Consider the following 20,292-nt stretch of genomic DNA (forward strand, 5'->3'; position numbering starts at 1 on the left):
TCTTAGGAGTGACACTGAAAATGAAAATGAAGATGATCTTTAAGACGCGTACAATGCCTTATACAGGAAAAGTTGTAAAATTGCTGTCAAATTGAAAATTCAAAGGGAAAAATATCTTAAATTAAAAGAAGAACTTAAAAATAATGTTTTAGAAAAATCTCATCTTTCAAATTGTTTTGAAAAAACAAAACTAGACTTGAATTTCAAAACCTCAGAGTTAGAAAAACTCAGAATTGAAAATAAGAATCTAAAACTAAAAGTTTCTTCTCTTTTGAGTTATAAGGATACTTGGAGATATGCCCATGGAGACCCAAAGCTGGAAAAACTATTAACCGCATCCAAAAAATGTGGCAACAAATCAGGTCTGGGCTATTTCAAAGATAATTCTCTGAAACATAAAAATACATCTCCTATATTTTTAAAAAGAGAATCCTTAAACTCAAAAGGTAAGAATTTGAGAATCTATGATAAAAAAAAATTTCAAAAATCCAAAATCTTCTCAAGTTTCTAAGATTAATTCTAATGCCATCAGTTATAGAAATCAAAGACATAACAAACCTCCTTTAACTAAAATAAAATAAAATAGTGGACTTCCTCAAAGAGCTTTTAAAATCTAAATCAAATGGAATTGGAGTTAATAGAAAGGGAGAAATTCCAACTCCATGAAACAGAGGAAAACTAATGGAACTCCTAAACATAGAACCATAATGAAATGGGTTCCAAAGGTTACATGCCCACACAGCCGTCAAAGCCACTAGCCATTCAAAATGGTACCCGGATAATGGATGTTCAAGACACAAGACAGGTGATAAAGAAATATTCACCAACTTCAAGGAAGTAAACGACGGATCAGTTAGTTTCGATGATGGAAGCAATTGCAGAATCACAGGCTAAGGTACTGTTCAACTCTCTAATCTTCCTCCATTTGAGAATTTTTTGTATGTTGAAGGTCTTAAACATAATCTCCTAAGTATTTCTTAAATCTGTGATAACAAACACAGCGTAAAATTTACAAACCACGGATGTGATATTTCAAATGAGAAGGGATGTGTGATATTAAATGGTCGTAAGACTTCTGAGAACTGCTAGATTATTAATGAATCATGCTCTTCTAATTTTTCTTGTTACATGGTCGAAACAGATGAAATAAAACTATGACATAAATGTCTTGGACATGTTAACTTTAGAAATATTTATAGATTAAGCAAAAGATATCATATTCGTGGCTTATCCAAATTAAAAAAGGTAGAAAATATCTATGGCACATGTCAGATTGGCAAGTAAACTAGGAGTAGTCACAAGAAAGTGAACACCTTAGCCACAACCAAACCTCTTGAACTATTCCATATGGATTTGGATGGACTAACAAGAAGGGAGAGTAGACGTGGAATGTAAGACCCGTATCCTAGTCCGTACTGTTCCATCGACTCTCGCGATCCTTTTCGACGAATTTTGGTAACTTATGACTTATAATTGATGTTTGCAAACGACCCTAAATCGTATCCCGTAGATCTGAGTCGGCCTAATCTGAGACTTGTACCATTGCTACCGCACCATTGTCGCGATTCCGACGCTGCGTCTCACACACCGATCCGATACCCTGGCCAAAGATGTGGGCTGGCGTTCAATTCGAGGAAAACACCATGCGTTTACAATCCCAAGAGAATCTCTACAACCCATCCCATCATCAATCAATGTACACACCCATACTTTCTTTCTCCCCAAGTCAAGCAATCACCAAGTCAACTCTCTCTCACCCTCTCTCTTACACACCCATACATGTCAAGTACCACATCACCTCACATCCATCACTTCATTACTCATCACCTCCCTTACAACCCTCTCTCTCTCTCCCTCATTTCTCAACACAAATTCCAAGCTAGCAAGAGAAGTGCACGTCCATGCATTCCAAGCGAGAAAAGTGATTTTGGTGGCCCACCTTCCCATCCCAAAAACTTTCATCTTATCCATTCATTTCTCATCTTCCACCATTAAAGTGAGACACAAGGAGATCGGCTTTCCAACAGACCAAGAAGATCAAACGATGGGTGCTCTATTAGGCCTAGATTTCCTTTTTATATATATAAAGGGCCAAGTGAGGCCTACTGATTGTTGGTATGGATCTCACTTTGGACCCTAGGTGTGGCCGATGGCCCACCTTGATCTACATGATCATTCCATGATGGGGCCATTCCCCATGGACTCCATCATGATGTTTATTTTCTTTACATGGCTAGAGGTCATCTAGACCTTCCATCTTGGTGGAGAAGGAATCTCCACCATTGATCTTTGATTCGATGGGCCCACGTGTAATGAGACCCACTTGATGTATGATTGATTGCAAAGGAGGGCCCATAGTGTCTAGGTCCCTCCATCACATGTATGTCTCTCTCTCTCTCTCTCTCTCTCTCTCTCTCTCTCTCTCTCTCTCTCTCTCTCCCTCTCTCTTTCATTTTTTTTCTTGTTGTATGTGATGATGTGGCCGTGTGGCCCACCCGGATGGACCCCACCATACGGCATGTATTTTATCCAAGTCATCCATAAGTGGGGCCCACTTTATAAGTGTTGTATCCACCCCATCCTTCATTTGGTGGCCCACATGGGCAGTCCACTTGAAATGCACAACCGTCTAGCGTCCCTGGACGCTGGACGTTGAATGGAAAACACAAATATTAGCCTTGGTTCAAGGCTATTTGGGTGAGCCACTTGTATAGGCCCCACCTTGATGTATGCCTTTAATCCACGCCGTCCATCCTATTTCCTAACTGATTTTAGGGAGCCGAAAAATGAAGTTGATCTGACTAACTGGTGGGCCATACCTTGGCAAATAATGATTTTTACCATTTAAATTCACTTAAAATTTTCTACACGCTGAAACTTGCCCAATATTGGGCTTGATGGATTTGTTATGGACTGTAAAATCCATTGGTTGGACTAGATTCAGCTGATGTGGGCCCTACCTGTGAAAAACTACAGAAATTCAGATTTCCAAAAAAAAGAATATATATATATATAGCAACAGGGACGCTGTTGCTGTCAGCGTCCAAAGGACGCTGCAACAAGTAGCGTCCGCTACTTGGACGTTGTTCGTGGGCCCCATTGCAGGTCCCACCGTGATGTGTGTGAAACATCCACACCGTGCATTTGGTGGCCCCTTTAGGGCAGCGGGTCCTCTCCAAAAATCAGCTATGTACATAACTCAGGTGGCCCACATCACAGGGAATAGTGTGAGTGAACGTTTGCCATTGAAACCCTTTTTGGGTGTCACCGAAGTTTTGGATTAATATGAAATTTGTTTCTCCTTTTCATCCAGGTCCGTGTGACCTTGTCAACATTTGGATGACAAACAAACGTTATGGTGGGCACCACGTGGGACCTACAATGATGTATGTGTTTTATTCACACCGTCCACGGCAGTGGATGGTGGAACCAGCATGGTGTATGTGTTTTGTCACCACCGTCCACACCACTGGATGGTGGAACCTCCCACGTGATGTATGTGTTTTATAAATCTTGTCCATCTGTTTGATGATGGGACCCACTGCCATATGACAACAGCAAGTGTTGTGGGTCCCACTACTAAATAATATATTATATGATATTATATATTATATATTATATACTATATAATATATGCATGGTGGTGGGCCCTACGTGGTACCCACCTTTGCCTTCCTAGGTGCAGCCAGCTACCTATACAGTAACCATCTAGCTGCTCCTTTGTTGGTAGCAGGCCCCACATTGATGTATATCAACACCATCCACTATTTGAACATGTTGGCAGATTGTTCACCTTGATGTATTTTTGTGGTCCATCTGTGAGGCCCACTTTGATGTATTTTGTGGCCTAATCGAGAGGCCCACTTTGATATACATGTGACTCATCATGATGTATCTTTGACCCATGAGCGGGGCCCACCTGTTGCGTGTTTTGAGGCCCAGGTGCAAGGCCCACCTGTTATGTATTTGAGGCCTGTGTGATGAGGCCCATTTGATGTATTAGGGCCCATGGGTTGAGGCCCATTGTGATATATTTTTGGCCCATTTGGTAAAGCCCATTGTGATGCATTTGAAGCCCATGGTTAAGGCCCATTGTGATGTATTAGGGCCCATGAGTTGAGGCCCATTGTAATGTATTAGGGCCCATGGGTTGAGGCCCATTGTGATGTATTTGGAGCGCATGGGTTAAGGTACATTGTGATGTATTAAGGCCCATGGGTTGAGGCCCATTGTGATGTATTTAGGGCCCATGGGTTGAGGCCCATTGTGATGTATTAGGGCCCGTGGGTTGAGGCCCATTATGATGTATTTGGAGCTCATGGGTAAAGGCCCATTATGATATACTTCCAGCCCATTTGGCAAGCCCATTGTGATGTATTCAAGGCCCTGGGTTATGGCCCATTGCAATGTATATAAGGCCCAATTGGTGTGGCCTACTAGATATATACATGAGGCCCATGTGATTAGGCCCATCTTGATGTATTTGTGGCCCGTCCATTGAGGCCCACCTTGATATATATATGGGGCCCATATGATGAGGCCCATTTGATGTATCTAAGGCCCATGGGTTGAGGCCCAATGGGATGTACACAAGTCCTTTGCAATATGTGATTCCACCTTGGTTATGTAATGATGTTTATGGCAGGCTATACCTTGGGAGCAATGTTAGTTTGATGTCCACATTGTAAGAATAATGTTGGTTAAATGTCCGCATTATAACTCTCCCTAGGGCTCATTGATAGGCCCATACTTATTGTGTGTAGGCCATCAAGGTCCATCTTCGTTGTGAGGATAGTTCATCACCATATAAAATGCTTAGTATAACTCCATGATTCATGCCCATACGCATCATATGTATGCCTGATATGAGGAGTGTTTGATCATAGCATATGTCATTGGGTAGACTATTTACGGGACTCCTTATGAGATGGAGTGCCCTCATTATCGCGCCATAGGCGCAAGATTACTGCATGATTGGATAGTGTGACTCATGTATCTCGCATATATATGACTTGATCATTATACGCCTTAATGACATCAGGGTCGTGGCCTCCATAGGCACATCGTAGATGGCTAAATGGGACACCAAAAATACTTAGTTCTAGCACTGTGGGCACTTAGGATGTCCTTAGATGAAAATCCCAGAATCTCTAAGGCCAAGAGGTGCCCTAACGTCTAGACCGAGTGGAACATGAGCACCCAAGTGTCGAATACTAATAGGCCACATCTCCCACTGTGTCATGGTCGATTGGGAGGGGGTGTGGCCTTATCCACCCGAGTGGGGGGTTATAAGCTAGGCTGAGTATGACCAGCTCGTAAATAGGTCCGCTATCGACTAGCCGAGTAGGTATTGGCAGACTGCTGGCTAGGCCGATAGTGAGGTCTCTTCCACTCACTAGGCTCTGCAGCTAAGGAGGAGGCAGTCGGTGTGGAGTGTAAAAGACCCCGGTGATTTCTCCAGAGAGCAACCGTACTGATATGTGGACTTATTGAGCAAGAATTGCATATCCATTCATTCATTTATTCACTATCCACTCGGGCTAGTGGTGCATAACTATTTGTTACGTGTACCTTTGCATAGCCAGGATTTTGGTTGGGCGCTTGACTAACCTGAGATCAGGAGTTTACCACATTGAGTCGGACTATCCAAATTTAGGTATGGGACTGGTTTGGATAGAAGTCCCCTCTGGTGGACCCTGTAGCCTGCGATACTACGTACTATCATCCCAACTTCACATTCCAGCATGTCATTTCATTCGCACTGCATATTATATTGCATCCTCAGCATCTGTTATTGTCTTATTATGTTTTGCATCGCACAGCGTTGGTACGGCTGATAGTACTCATAGACTTACTAGTATATTTTTATTTATTCCGATGATGTATGATTTATGGACTTTATGGAATACTTGGCACTTATCTTGTGCACACACTTTCACCACCCTCTAAGCTTTTGTAAGCTTATGCATGATAGATGAGTGCAGGTGGCGTTAGGTTGCTACAGCGTTGAGCTTGGAGTGTGCAACTGTCCTCTGGAGCTTTGATTTCGATATATGTATTTCCCTTTCAGCATTGTATTTAAATGATTATATTAGTGGATATGTGATGATGATGTTGCCTTTATGATTTGGGTATACTTGTAGTTATGCTTCTTATGAGACAAATGTATGTTGGAAAATCCTCCTTGTAGGATCCCAGGATCAAAACCTGGCGTATGTACGCTAGGGGCAGAGAATGGGGTACTACAGAGGCTTTCGGCACTGGGTTCGACGATCGGGATTCCTGTGAATCCGATTTCTGAGTTTGGGGCGTGACATGGAAAGAAGTATTTTCTGGTTATTGTTGATGATTTTACTAGATATACATGGGTAGCTTTCTTAATAGAAAAATCAGAGACTCTCGATGAAGTCAAAAGAATTCTAAAATGAATTCAGACTGAAAAAGAAGTACATGTGATCAAAATCAGAAGTGATCATGGTATTGAGTTTGAAAATAGCAATTTTGAGAAGGTTTGTATAGACCATGGTATATTACATGAGTTCTCTACTCCTAAAACACCTCAACAGAATGAGGTTGTTGAAAGAAAGAACAAAGTGCTATAAGAGATGGCCAATGTTATGCTAAATAGCATGAACTTACCAAAAAACTTATAGGCTGAAGCTGTTAATACTGCAGGCTACATTATAAATCGTGTGTATATTAGAAAATTAAAAGATAAAACAGCCTATGAGTTATGGTTTCATAAAAAGCCAACAATCAAATAATTTCAAATTTTTGGAAGTAAATGTTTCATTTTACATGACCGGAAAAATTTGAAAAAGTTTGAAGTCAAGAGTGATGAGGGAATATTCTTATGTTATGCTCTGAATAGTTGAGCATATCGTGTTCTTAACAAAAGAACAGGAGTGATCTAGGAATCTATTAACGCTGTAATTAACGATCACCTGATCACACCCTCACCAAGTCAAGATGATGATGAAGTCAATATTATTGATAAACCTAACACTTCATCTAATTTAGATAATGTTGAATTAAGATCAGTCAAAGACCATCCGATTGATCAGATATTAAGTAACTCTCGTACTTGTGTTCAGATAAGAAAAAAGTTAGAGAATATCTGTAATTATGTCTGCTTCACTTCTCAAATTGAACCGGTTAATGTAAAAGAAGCACTTGCCGATGAAAATTGGATATTGGCCATACATGAAGAGTTAAATCAATTTGTCAGAAACAATGTTTGGTTTTGGTTCCTAGACCATCTGAGAAACATATAATTGGAACCAAATGAATTTTTAAGAACAAATCTGATGAAATTGGAAATATCATTAAAAACAAGGCACGACTGGTTGTACAAGACTACACTCAGATAGAAAGAATTGACTATGATGAAACCTTCGTACCAGTTACACGCCTTGGATCCGTTAGATTATTTATTTTTGTTGTTTGTTATAAAAAATTTAAAATATATCAAATGAATGTTAAAAGTGCATTTTTAAATGGTGATTTACATGAAGAACCATATGTTAAACAACCTACGGGTTTTGAAGACCCCAAATTTTCAGATCATATATATCGTCTTAAAAAGGCACTTTATGGTTTAAAAGAAGCTCTCAGGGCATGGTATGAAAAGTTGACTAAATTCTTACTTAGTCAAAACTTTATCATGGAAAACGTTGATAAAACATTATTTGTCAAAAAATATAATGAATATATATTAATTGTACAGATCTATGTTGATGATATTATTTACTGATCTACAAGCACTAACTTGTCTGTTGAGTTTGCAGATATGATGAAATCAAAGTTTGAAATGAGTATGGTTAGAAAATTGAATTATTTTCTTGGTTTACAAGTAAAACAATAGGAAGATGGTATTTTCATTTCTCAAACCAAATATTCTTTAAATTTGGTAAAGAAATTTGAATTTGAGAATAGTAAAAGTTTCATACTCTCAAAGTCTCTAAGGATGAAATAGGTAAAAGTATAGACTTACGCTTATATCGAAGCATGATTGGTAGTCTTTTATACTTAACTGCTAGTAGACCAAATATTACTTTTAGCATTGGAATCTGTGCTAGATTCAATGATCATAAGGAATCACCTCTAATTGTTGTTAAACACATAATCAAATATGTCGCAAGTACTGTTAATTTCGGTTTATGGTATTCGCATGATACAACTGTACAACTTGTCGGATATATCGATGCAGATTGGGTAGGAAACATCGACGATAAAAAATCTACCAATGGTGGATATTTCTATGTTGTAAATTGTTTAGTTTCCCGACTTAGCAAGAAACAGAATTCTGTGTCACTCTCAATAGCTGAAGCCGAATACATTGCAGTTGGTAATGCTATCACCCTGCTGGTCTGGATGAAAAGAATGTTAACTGATTACGAGATTGCACAAGATACAATGATATTATATTGTGATAACTAAAGCACAATCAATATTTCAAAGAATTCTATTCAACATTCTCGTACGAAACATATCGACATTCGATATCATTATATTTGAGAATTAGTTAATGACAAAAGCATTTCAATAGAATATATCCAGACTGAAAAGCAACTTGCTGACATTATGACCAAACTGCTTGACAAGAATAGATATTCCAAATTTAAACATGATATTGGTATGTTTACTTCTAATTAATTAAATCATGTTGTTTATGCATTTTTTTATTATTTATTGTTTGTATATTTATAATTTTAAAAAAATGCAAAACATTTTTAAAAATGAGATTTTTTGTCAGCTACTTGACAGGTCGACCACGTTTTGCTGAGCATACTCAACTAGTCGAAGATTGCAGGTTTACTTATTAAAAGAGGAAAAAAAAATACCTTTTTCACCCCATTTTTCCTTTCTTCCTCCACTAGCCGTGGCTCCACTCGTCGAACCCATTTCCATTTCTTCATTGTAAGTGGTTTATTTCACATTTCCTTCTAGATTTGGGTTCATATTTACTAATTAATCTTTCCTTTGTGATTTATTTTGAGTTTTGCACCCTTTCTATAGTGGGTTTTGTACAAAAATCTGATCCTTGCCAAACTCATTTATCATTTATAATAATCTCTATTACAATCTCTAAATGGAGCATCACACTAAGAGGAAGGCTACTTGCAAGGGCCCTAGCAACTCCTTCTCCAGGTCGACTCTAGTTAGCGTGAGAACCCTGAGATCTCCCGAAGAAGATTCGGAGAATGTTAGGGATCTCTGCAATCAAAAAATTATAATAGAAAGGATGGTGAACATAGATCATATTGCTCCATTCCAGCTCTTACCTATCCTTACCACAGTTGTTTGGGAAAACATTCTTAATTGGGGCGAAACAACATACTGCTCTATAACTCAAGGGATGTATGCTTCGATAGGCGAACTGTCCCTAGATAATCTGACTTTCTCTATTAATTTTAGAGAAGGGACATTCCCTGTTGATCGACATTTTATTTTAGGGTTAATGGATATTAATGTTAATGAAGAAAGCATACCTATTTCTACCCTTGCTGATAAAATGTATGAATCCGAGCATCAAGTTATTACTTGTAAACTATGTCAGTTTAATGCCGAATGTAGTTCGGGAAATGCCCTTCGAGCCAACAAGATGTTACTCAAATACAGAGTTCTTCATCGTATTTTCACATCAAATGTCTATACTCGATTCAGAAATAAGTCTGAACTTATTCCCTTCATGTCTCGTGTTCTACATGCAGTTGTGTTTAACATTCCTATCTGTCTTCTCTCATTGATATGTTACTTAATTATTCAATTTCGTATCCATCTTGGCCATGGGTCTGTCCCTTTTGCTTATCTCATGACAAGCTTTGATATTATTCATTGCAATGTTGTCATTCTTCCTACTGAAGTACCAGAGGCAATCATTTCATTCGATAATACGAATATTCGTAAGATGAACCTGGACTACCTACCTGGCCAGAGAGATGAGGATGAAGAAGTAGAAGAAGAGGACGCACCTTTACCTGAAGACACGTCCATGAATGACATTTTTGTTGAGCTTGAATCTGATGATGTAGCTGATCCTGACTATCAGCCTTCCCAGGTTGATGATCGGCTTAAGTCATTGGAAGAGAAAGTTGTGGAGTTGAAGGTATCACAGGATAATCTAGTTGAAAGTCACAAAGCTTCCATGAAATATATGCAAAAATATTTTCATCGCATTACCAAAGGACTTCACCAAATTGATCCTTCCATACCTCCTCCATCTTCCTCTAGGTCCGATTAGTTTAGTTTTTATACATCTTGTAGTTGATTTAAGTTGTATAAACTTTAACTATATGTGTGTTTGGCTTGTTAACTCTTGAACTATACTCTCTTTATGCTCCCTAATAAGCTCACATTGAGGGGGAGTAGCAGCAAATTCAGCAACATGAATTTCAAGATATTATTGTAATTGTAGTACTAATTGTTTTGTCACGAATTTGACAAAGGGGGAGATTATAAGTGCTATATTGAATAAAGTACACCTTTGTTTGTCAAATTTCATTTAAACAAAATAGCTTATGATATCGTCTGACTAATGTGGATCAAGATGGAAAGTTCACGGAAAGTTCAAGTATCAAATCAGCCAAGTACAACATCTACTATAGAGACCTTATTGAAGTACAAGTCATGAAGTAGATCAAGATGGAAAGTTCAAGCTTAAATGAGTTCAAGTTCTACTACACTTCAAGTAGAAGATCAAGCTCCATCTTCAATATACTTCAAGTAGAAGATCAACTACATGTTCTATTGAAGAAACATGAAGAAGAACAAGTTGCAAACTTTAGTGTTCAGTCTTCTCAGGTATAACTGACCCTAGAAAGACCTTAGACTTAGGTGCTTTCAAAAGATAAACTTATATGGGTTTTTATAATTTGGTTAGGTTTAAGTTCGACTAGTAAAGGCTTAGGTTCGACTAGTCTAAGCTATGGCTCGACCGGTCTAAGAAAATCTTCAACTAGTCCAAGTTTAAAAATCAAAAAATGGATATTTGTGTTACTTTCTCGACCAGTCGAAGAGGGACCTTCGACCAATCAAGGGTTGCTTGACTCGAAGTCCAGTAACTAAAATCAGGCACCCTCGACCAGTCGAAGCCCATGCTCGACCAGTTGAACAGGGCCCTTGACTAGTCGAGCGGACCTTTGACCACTCGAAGAATGGTTTTATCTGATTACACCCAAAATTTGAAATTTTGTTAAATCTTGAACGAGTTGAAGGAAACCTTAGACGAGTCGAAGCAACAACTTTTCAGCCTATAAATAAAGGCCTTCTCTCAATCCGAAATTATCAATCCAAGCTAGTAAAAGCCTTCATCAAGGGAGAGAGAAGTCACCACTATCTTCAAGTTATTGCACGGTATTTTAATATTTTGTTTAAATAACTTTTTATTTTAATTCTTTGATATCTTTTCATGAATCTTATTCTTTAAAGAGAGTAATTGCTCTTCTTTGAGATCTTGAGAAATTCCAAAAAGTAGCCTTTAGTTTGAATTAATTTAAAATCAATCTAGAACCTAGAACCCTTGTTTATGAGATTGGACATTGAACATTCTACTTCAAAAGAAGCGGTTCTATAGGCTACATCAAGAGATATGTTTTCAAGGTGAAGATAAGTATATTTCTATTATTTGCATTTTGATTTCTTTAAGATAGCCAGAAAATCTCATTTATTGGTTTTGATTGAGATAGCCAGAAAATCTCAGCGTGGAGTTTTTCTTTGTGATAAGCCCTTTAAAATCACAACTGTATCAGGTTTTAAGGTGACCCTGTGAAAACCTTGTTTATAGTGAAAGTCAATATTAGGTAGTTTGTGATTATTGAGAGTGGGTAGGTGTGGCTGTTTAAGAACAGTTGGTGTACACACCAAACCACTATAATTCTTGGTGTTTGTGGTGAATGTTTACTTTTTGCACATATGGAGAATGATTGTAATTTTATTTATGCAATGTAGTGAATGCTTGTAATAGATAGCTCTATTAGATCTTGCTTTGGTTTGAGATTTTGATCCTTATGATTATTCGTGAAATAAGGTTGTCCTACCTAAACTTTATTTTGGGTGTAAGTTGTCCTACGAACTAATTTTGAATCAATTTTTCAATACTAGTGAGAGTTTATTTCCTGATTTATTTATTATTTCAGCAAGTTTATTTTTATTTGGTATAGTCTTATTTAACCACCACCCCCTCCCCCCCAAAGCAGGACTGTTAAGATCATCCTTTTCAGTTTGCGACTCAATTACGGATATCCAGACCACGTCAGTCGGGGCTTACATTTGGAGGAGCATCTCTCTCTAAAGCAACACTGATAAAAGAATCTCATCCGTTCATTTTATGGATATGAAATAGATGATGGGAAAAATTCAAAGGTAAAATCATATCAACAATATCATATTCTTAGTGTAATTTTTGGTGTTGCTCCACCACGTTAGAGTCAGTGTTGTAGACTGTCTAAACTTTGAATTAACTTCATAGGCAACATAAAAACATATGACATTTGGTTCAACACTGTGGATGGTTGGGATTTTCTTTTAAAGGGATAAATGACTGAAAAATAATAGATCTTCATAGGCAATATAAAAACACGACATTTGGTTTAGCACTGTTGAAGGTTAGGATTTGATTTTAAAGGGAACAGATCTTCCTAAGCTATAAAGTGATGTGGACAGTTAGGATTTGATTTTAAAGGGAACAGGTCTTTGTAGCCGGAAAAAAAAAAAAAAAAAAAACATTGTGCTATGGACGACTGTGATTAGGGGTATACATTGAGTCGATCGAAGTCGAGCTGGCCTCAGCTCGACTCGGTTTGGCCACCAACTGACCTTAGCTCGAATTCGGCTTGGCCACCAGCTGACCTTAGCTCAAACTCGGCTCGGCTTGGTCCTCGAGCTTGACTGGCTAGCTTGACTGGCCAGCTCGGCTCGGTTCGGTCAGCAGATCAGGCCAATTCGAGCTAAGATCAAGCCGAGTTTGCCATTGTGGCATTTTCACAAATACCTGGACTGCACCTTCAAAATCTCACTATATTTGAGACAACAGCAATGGCTTTTACAAGTATTTTATCAAACACCTTCTAAGCAACATAAAAATCAAGAAAAAAAAAAGGTGTTGGTTTCATATACATACCTTCCTTGCCATCAGCCACACTTCTTTGAGTCATTTTATCAAACACTTGGGGAGCAACATCAATATCAAAGTAACCGAGTCAGCGAATTTGCCAATCCGAGTTCGATTCTAGCGAGCTAACCTAGCTAGTTTGGTTCGTGGGGTAAATGTTATTTTTTTTAAAAAAAAAGTGCCAGGTTGTGGCTGCTGGGATTCGAGCCCGGGTCTCCACGGCCACAACGTGGAATTCTTACCACTAAACTACAGCCACTAGTTGTTTCATGTCTGCAAAACATTTTATTCAAGTAAAGATAAGTCTGATATACAGGACGATATCCCAGTCCATGACAGAAATCACTCCTGAGTCGGGTCAGACGGTCTCGGGTCATGGCCGAACGGATCAAACCCTAGCGCCGAGTCTTTTAGCCTATGAGTTAAAGGGTGTGGCCCATTACCACCCTCTTTGGTTGTGACACGTGTGCAACGTGTCAAAACTTAGTATGAGATCTGCTCCCACGATTATGACCATGAACATATCCCAGCCCAATCAATTTGCCAGATGGACCACTTACTTGAGGAAAATGGACGGTTAGAAAGAAAGTCGTCTACAGCTAGCTCACATTTATGTTAACAACGAGCATCACGTGGTATGTAGTGAGGCGCTGACGACCCCTTACCGTAAGACTATGTGGACCCAATGTATGTATGCGTTTTATTCACGCCATTCATCCCGTTTCCAGCTCCCTTCGGACAGAAGACCAAAATTAACTTATATCCAAAACTCAAGCGGACCACACAACCGGAATCAGTGGGAATTGAACACCTACGTTGAAAACTTTTGGGGGCCACAGAGGTTTTGGATCGATCTGATATTTGTGTTTTACCTTGATCCAGGTCAGTGTGCCTTTATATACAGATTGGATCACAAATAAATATCACTATGGGCCCTAGGAAGGTTTCAACGGTAGATGTCATTATCCTCGTTGTTTTCTGTTGTGTGGTCCAATTAAGCTTTGGCTGTGCTTTATGTTTGGGCTCGAACTATAAAATCATCTGGAAAAATGAATGAACGGTGTGTTTTCTGTTGTGTGGTCCAATTAAGCTTTGGCTGTGCTTTATGTTTGGGCTCGAACTATAAAATCATCTGGAAAAATGATTGAACGGTGTGGATGAAATACATACATTATGGTCGGCTCCAAAGAGTCTTGAATCTTCACAGCTCTGTAGAGGGTGGAGAGCGCCCGGCTGCAAAATCCGCGTCCGCGGTACATGGTCCCGATCTCACGCATGATTGCCACGCTGACACATGTTCCATGACTCACTTTACAACTCTCCTCCTCTTTTAAGCTCGGAGGGTAATTTGAAGTCCATTGGTCCTTACCAACGATCACAAGAAGGGATCCTGGCGATGGGCAGCGTACACACACGTACTGTTGTGTAGCGAAGCATGTACAACATCCAAGCCTGTGGGACCTACCGTTACGTTTGTGTGCAATCCAACCCTTCCATCAAATTAGTGATATTATATTTCACCATAGATTAAAAAAATAACTGCATCTCAAATTAGGTCCTCACATGCAAACATATACCAAGCAAAATCTTCCTACTTTTACATTCCATGTGGCCCACGTGAGTCGTTGATCTGTCAGATCTTTGACTCTATTGCGTAATTGAAAAGGGGTCACCTGATGGACAGAGTGGATTTCACACACAAAATATATTAGACTCCAATGATCCCATGTACTACATTGTGCCATTGAGAAAGTTTATCGGGGTTACCAGCTGTTGCAACTTACAGCCTCGTTAAATTTTAAAGGGGGTAAAAAGGAAGAAGAACGAGAAAGATGAGACAAGCGGGCTACTCCAGTACCATAGATTTTTCCGGAATTTTACCAAACTTCTCTACCTTCCGTGCGTGTTGGACTGCACCCTTCCGTGCGTGTGGAGACCCCAACTGCGTGCACGTGTGTGTCTGTGCCCTTGTGCATGTGTGCGTATGTATAACCCCGTGAGACAGCGTGACTCCCCGGTCATGTATGTCCGACTACCGCACTCGAACACGCCGCACGGCCATTTTAGTAAAAGGTCCCCTAAGTGAGCTTGGGCCACAACCAAGCCCGAGCCCACGGACTTAAGGTCCGTTACAACATTCTCCACCCAAACTCTCTCTTTTACTTCACCTTATATCCCACACCATTGATCCCTCCACTCACTCTCTCTCTCCTAGCCACCTCAGTCCACATGTATGCCACCTCTTCACACATGCATGACACCTCGCCAGTCACCCCATTTTCCACCAATGCATTTGTTCCACCACATTCCACTCACCTCACTTAATCTAACCGAAGTTAGTTAACTACCTTAACAACTAGCCTTAGTTAGCTTTCTTGCACCAAGGTTAGGTTAATAATTGCTAGGAAATTTCAACAAAAGGAGAAGGAACATAGAAGGAAAGAAAGAGAGAAGAAATAAAAGAAAAGAGAGAAGAAAAGGGAGAATAAAAAAAAGAAAAAGCAAGGAAAGAAAGAAAGAAAGGAAGAAAGAAAGGAAAGAGGGAGAAAAGAAAGGAAATAAAAGAGAGAAAAGATAAAAGGAAGGAAATGAAGGAAGGGAAGAAGAGGAGAAATGAAGGAAAGGAGACCCAAACCATCCCCCAACCCCTCGTGCACACTGCGCTCCAAATCCGAAAACCCCCACATGATGAGTACATCCCCCCTTTTCCCCCTGTTAGAGCCATGGGACCCACAACAGGGTGGGCCATATAGTGGGGTCCACGCTTCCACAGTAACCCATTGTGATGTTTATTTATCATCCAACCAGCTCATATGGTCACACAGACCGAGATGCAGGGAAAACACAAATATTAGTCTGATCCAAAACTTTTTGTGGACCCCACCATAGGAAACAGTGAGGAGAAGCACATCATTGAAATTGGCCCATGGCTCACTGAGATTTATGTATTGGATATCCATGTAGTCCATCTATTTTTCCAACAAACTTTCTGGGCACGACCCAACAATGAATCAACTCCCAATCCTAAGTGGGCCACATCGGAAAATCAGAGGGATAAAAATGGCCACCATTGAATGTTGGAATATTTGGTTGAATCAAATAGACTATTTAAAAAATTAAGAACCAAAAAAGAAAATAAATTTTGAGATAGAAGACTTATAAAGTTGAGTCAAGGTGTGACGTGAGTCACTCGGCTTGAAATCGAATTTGTTTCCCTTGGATAGCGTCCCAAGTGCAACAAGTTTCTAGAACAATCGACCTCCAGGATACAATGACTATAACCCAGTCCCAGTGGTGCACTGTACGTGGGGTCGAACTACTTGCAGTTTAACTTGAAAATGCTGAGTTAACTCAGCGATGAAAATTGTAAACCGAAAAAACAGAGAGAGTTCTACAAAAGGAAAAAGAATTTTTCTTTGTTAAGAAAATGAAACAGATGTCATTATATAGACTATGAAGTGGTGCATAAAGCACCATTTCGAAAGGGTTTGGTCTATTGGGTTTTAACTCAATAGATGCGACCAATCGATCGGTCACATCTCTCTGGTTTAAAACGAAAAGGCGTAAGTACAGGTACACTCTCGTATAAATAAAGTCTCGTGAGTACCCATACACATACACCCGCACCCCCAGCCCAGCCCAGCCTAACTGGTCCCATCATGTCGTGCACACACACGCACATGGACTCGAACTCAGCTCGACTCTGCTCAAATAGGCATGGGTGCGTGTGTGGTCAATGACATATATTAGAGTTATTGGCATAACCCCCTACTAGACCAAATTCACATGTCCCCTGAATGGGGCTTAAGCCCCAAGACAAAAAGCCTATCTTCTATACAAGAATATTTTCTTTGGCAAATCTGATGTGGGACAAAACCCACAACTCAAAAGTAATAGAAATTTTAACTTGGAGGGAAACCGAAATATTTGAAATTTCATTTTTAATATAAATTTTGAAACAAAATACAACATTCCCCCACATGTTTCAAAATAAAAATTCTTTCAGGTTAACGCGTAATAGTTGTGCAATAGTGTCAGTGTCACCATAGACTTGAACCGACATTAAAGTAAGCAAGATAGGTTTACAAAAATTAGGTGACACCATAGTCTTGAACCTAAATACTTTTAGTGTAACACCCTGGTTCCCGGAACCCGAGTACACTACTCGTTTTCTAAAACCCGAGTGTTAACCTTTAAAATATCCCAAATTTCACGTACATTTTTTTTATTAGAGTTAGTAAACTAGCGAAATATAATTAAATCAAGTATGAGAGGGAGTCCAAACATACATAACCAAGGTTTTAAGTGGTTACCCAAAAACTTATACAAAGCAATGTCTTAACTTATTACAAAACATACAGTACAAATTAAAATGAAATGGAGTCAAGAAAGAGAGTTGCAAGGTCCTCTTTGCTCCCCTAATCCACATAAACACAAGTATGTGCATCATCTGTGTCTCCTGCACACTGAATACGGTTCGATAGCGTCAATGACTATGTAGTGAGGTAATTAAGTATAGTTAACAAAGGCAGTATATAACAAATATTGCACAATGATTATCAGGGAAATCAGATAAGGTTCATTAGATACACATTCATTAAATAAATTTCACGAAGATGATCTTGTTTAAATGTGTGGATGCATGCACATGCTCATAGACCTAAGAATGCACATCCAGCTGGTAAAAATAAAGAGTCGCCTAAGGAGAACTAGCCACTCGGAAAAGACCATAGATATATAGATCGCTCAGAGAGAATTAGTCACCCGAAAAAGTACACAAAGGTATGCCCAAGGAGAACTAACCACCTGAAAAAGACCATAAATATATAAATCGTTCCAGGAGAATTAATCACCTGGAAAAGTACACAAAGGTACGTCCAAGGAGAACTAACCACTCAGAAAAGATCCTAGATATATAGATCGCCCAAGGAGAATTAATCACCCAGAAATGTACACAAAGGTATACCCAAGGATAACTAACTACCCGGAAAAGACTATAGATATATAGATTACTCAAGGATAATTAGTTACTTGAAAAAGTACACAAAGATACACCCAAGGAGAACTAACTACTCGAAAAAGACCGCATGCCTTGAAAATGCGTGATTAGCCCAATTGTTATTATTCTAATTTCGAATAATCAATTTAAGAAAGCTCAAATATCACTATGGGGGGTTTGTCACCTAGCATAGGTCGACAACTTAGGTATAGTGTCTCATTCCATCCTTGGCTCATGAGACTAACAAATAAGATGTTTAAAGGTAACCTACACAACTAGTGGTCAATTATAGTTCTACAAGTGGGATTTATCTTCGTAAGGTTATATGAAGATGGAATTCTTTAAAGCCACTTACGGCAAATATTACATCAAGCCGCATAAGGCAAACAAATCGATCTCAAGGATGTGATAAAAAGGAAATATCCCAAAAGCCATTAGGTAACAAATGATCCAAAAGATGGTAAGTCCACCAGATAATTCTATTTAATCTATTACGTAAATGACCACTAATTCGAGAACTTTTAAATACACTATAAAGAAATCAAAAGTGGTAAAACAAGTCACGTGAGATATCAAAAGTACTTGCACATATAAAGTGTTCAATTCAAATCAGAATAGAAATGTTTGATATTATACTTGAATTCCAAATCTATCCATCAATCATCTATGAAGAATTATACGAATGGAACTAAAATTTATCATCATCTTCTATTAATATTAAATTAAACAATTAGTGAAATAAATGAACTAAGATAACCATCATGATGTAGGAAAAGCTTGAAGGGTGATCCTCACCTTAGGGTTGGATTATCTCCGAGTGTTGTTGGGATTGGATGTTTGCACTTTAAGATCGACATCTAACATAATTAACATAATTAGTGCAGATAGATCACAGTACACACAATTTATATGATTGGGATTAAAGCTAGGTATTTCAATCGATAGATTTAGGGTTTTGATGTATTGTCTAGAATTTAGGGATTTGAAATCTAGTTTGTGTGATGACAAAGTACAGATAAATAATAATAATGATTTAAGAGTTTAAAAATTAAAATACTAATAATATTTAATATTATAAAAATAATTATCAAACTAAAAATATTAAAATTAAAGATAATTATAAAAATACTCGATAACAATATTTCGGTAAGAATTTGAAATAATAACAATTATAATGCTAATAATGATAATAATAATGATGAATATTATCTTAAATTAAATAAAATGACACGACAATACCTCTTATTCTTCCTTTCTCCTTCTTCCTTCTCCATATAAAGACACATTAGCCCAATAAATCTAGCAACAACGCTGGAACTCGATGCCAACACAGATGGCTAGTAGAGTCTGTATTTGACCCGGCGGCTAATAGAGTCTCGGCCAATGACCCATCACTGAAACAGTGGGTTGACTCGCTGAGTCAAACTTATCTGGACCCTCTTTCTCTCTCCCGTTCCTCTCTTCTTCTTTCTCTTCTTACGTTCTTCCTATTCCTCTTTTCTCTTTTTCTTCTTCTTCTCCAAAGTCCAGTAATGCTTGGACCCTGACAGTGCTTGACTGGACACGCTGAGCTAGTAGACTCAGTCCGACTTGTGACTCAACCGCTAGGCAAGTGCAGCACTCGATTGCTTCCCTTCCTCTCTCTGATATGTTCCTTTCATTCCTTTCTTTCCTCTGGAGGACATCCGGCAATGGGCTTGACTGAAACTTGGCCTCCTCCCTCTTTCTCTTTCTGCAACATTTGTTCAATGCTGCTGATCCAGACTCGGCTCGATGATCGACTTGCATCAACGACTCGGTCCAAACTCAGCTTAATTCGAGCTGGTGCGGCCGCGCACGTTCTCCCTTCCTTTTCTTCTTCTTCTGCTTCTTCTCTTTCTTTCTTCCTCTCTCTTTGAACGGACTGGGCCAGGTCCTAAACCCGACTCATCTCACACGGCGACTCGGTCGAGTCGTAACACAATTGTCCGTTGCAGCGCTGCTGCCGCCGCTCAAGAACACTCTCTCTCTCTCTCTCTCTCTCTCTCTCTCTCTCTCTCTCTCTCTCTCTCTCTCTCTCTCTCTCTCTCTCTCTCTCTCTCTCTCTCTCTCTCTTCTCTTTCGTTTTTTTTCCTGATTTTCTTCTTCTGCTGCTCATTCACTTCTCTTGCTTTCTTCTTCCTTCCAGCAACTACTATCCAGC

At 39.0% G+C, this 20,292-nt stretch overlaps 1 non-coding gene across 1 annotated transcript; it reads right to left on the bottom strand.

The window, feature by feature from the left end:
* Positions 1-13,298: 13,298 nt before the first annotated feature.
* Positions 13,299-13,370, bottom strand: TRNAH-GUG (transfer RNA histidin (anticodon GUG)). Its single transcript has one exon. It is a non-coding gene; the product is annotated as a tRNA-His (tRNA).
* Between the last annotated feature and the right edge of the window lie 6,922 nt (positions 13,371-20,292).

The sequence above is a fragment of the Magnolia sinica genome, chromosome 14, assembly GCF_029962835.1.
Source record: "Magnolia sinica isolate HGM2019 chromosome 14, MsV1, whole genome shotgun sequence".
NCBI classification, from domain to species: Eukaryota; Viridiplantae; Streptophyta; class Magnoliopsida; order Magnoliales; family Magnoliaceae; genus Magnolia; species Magnolia sinica.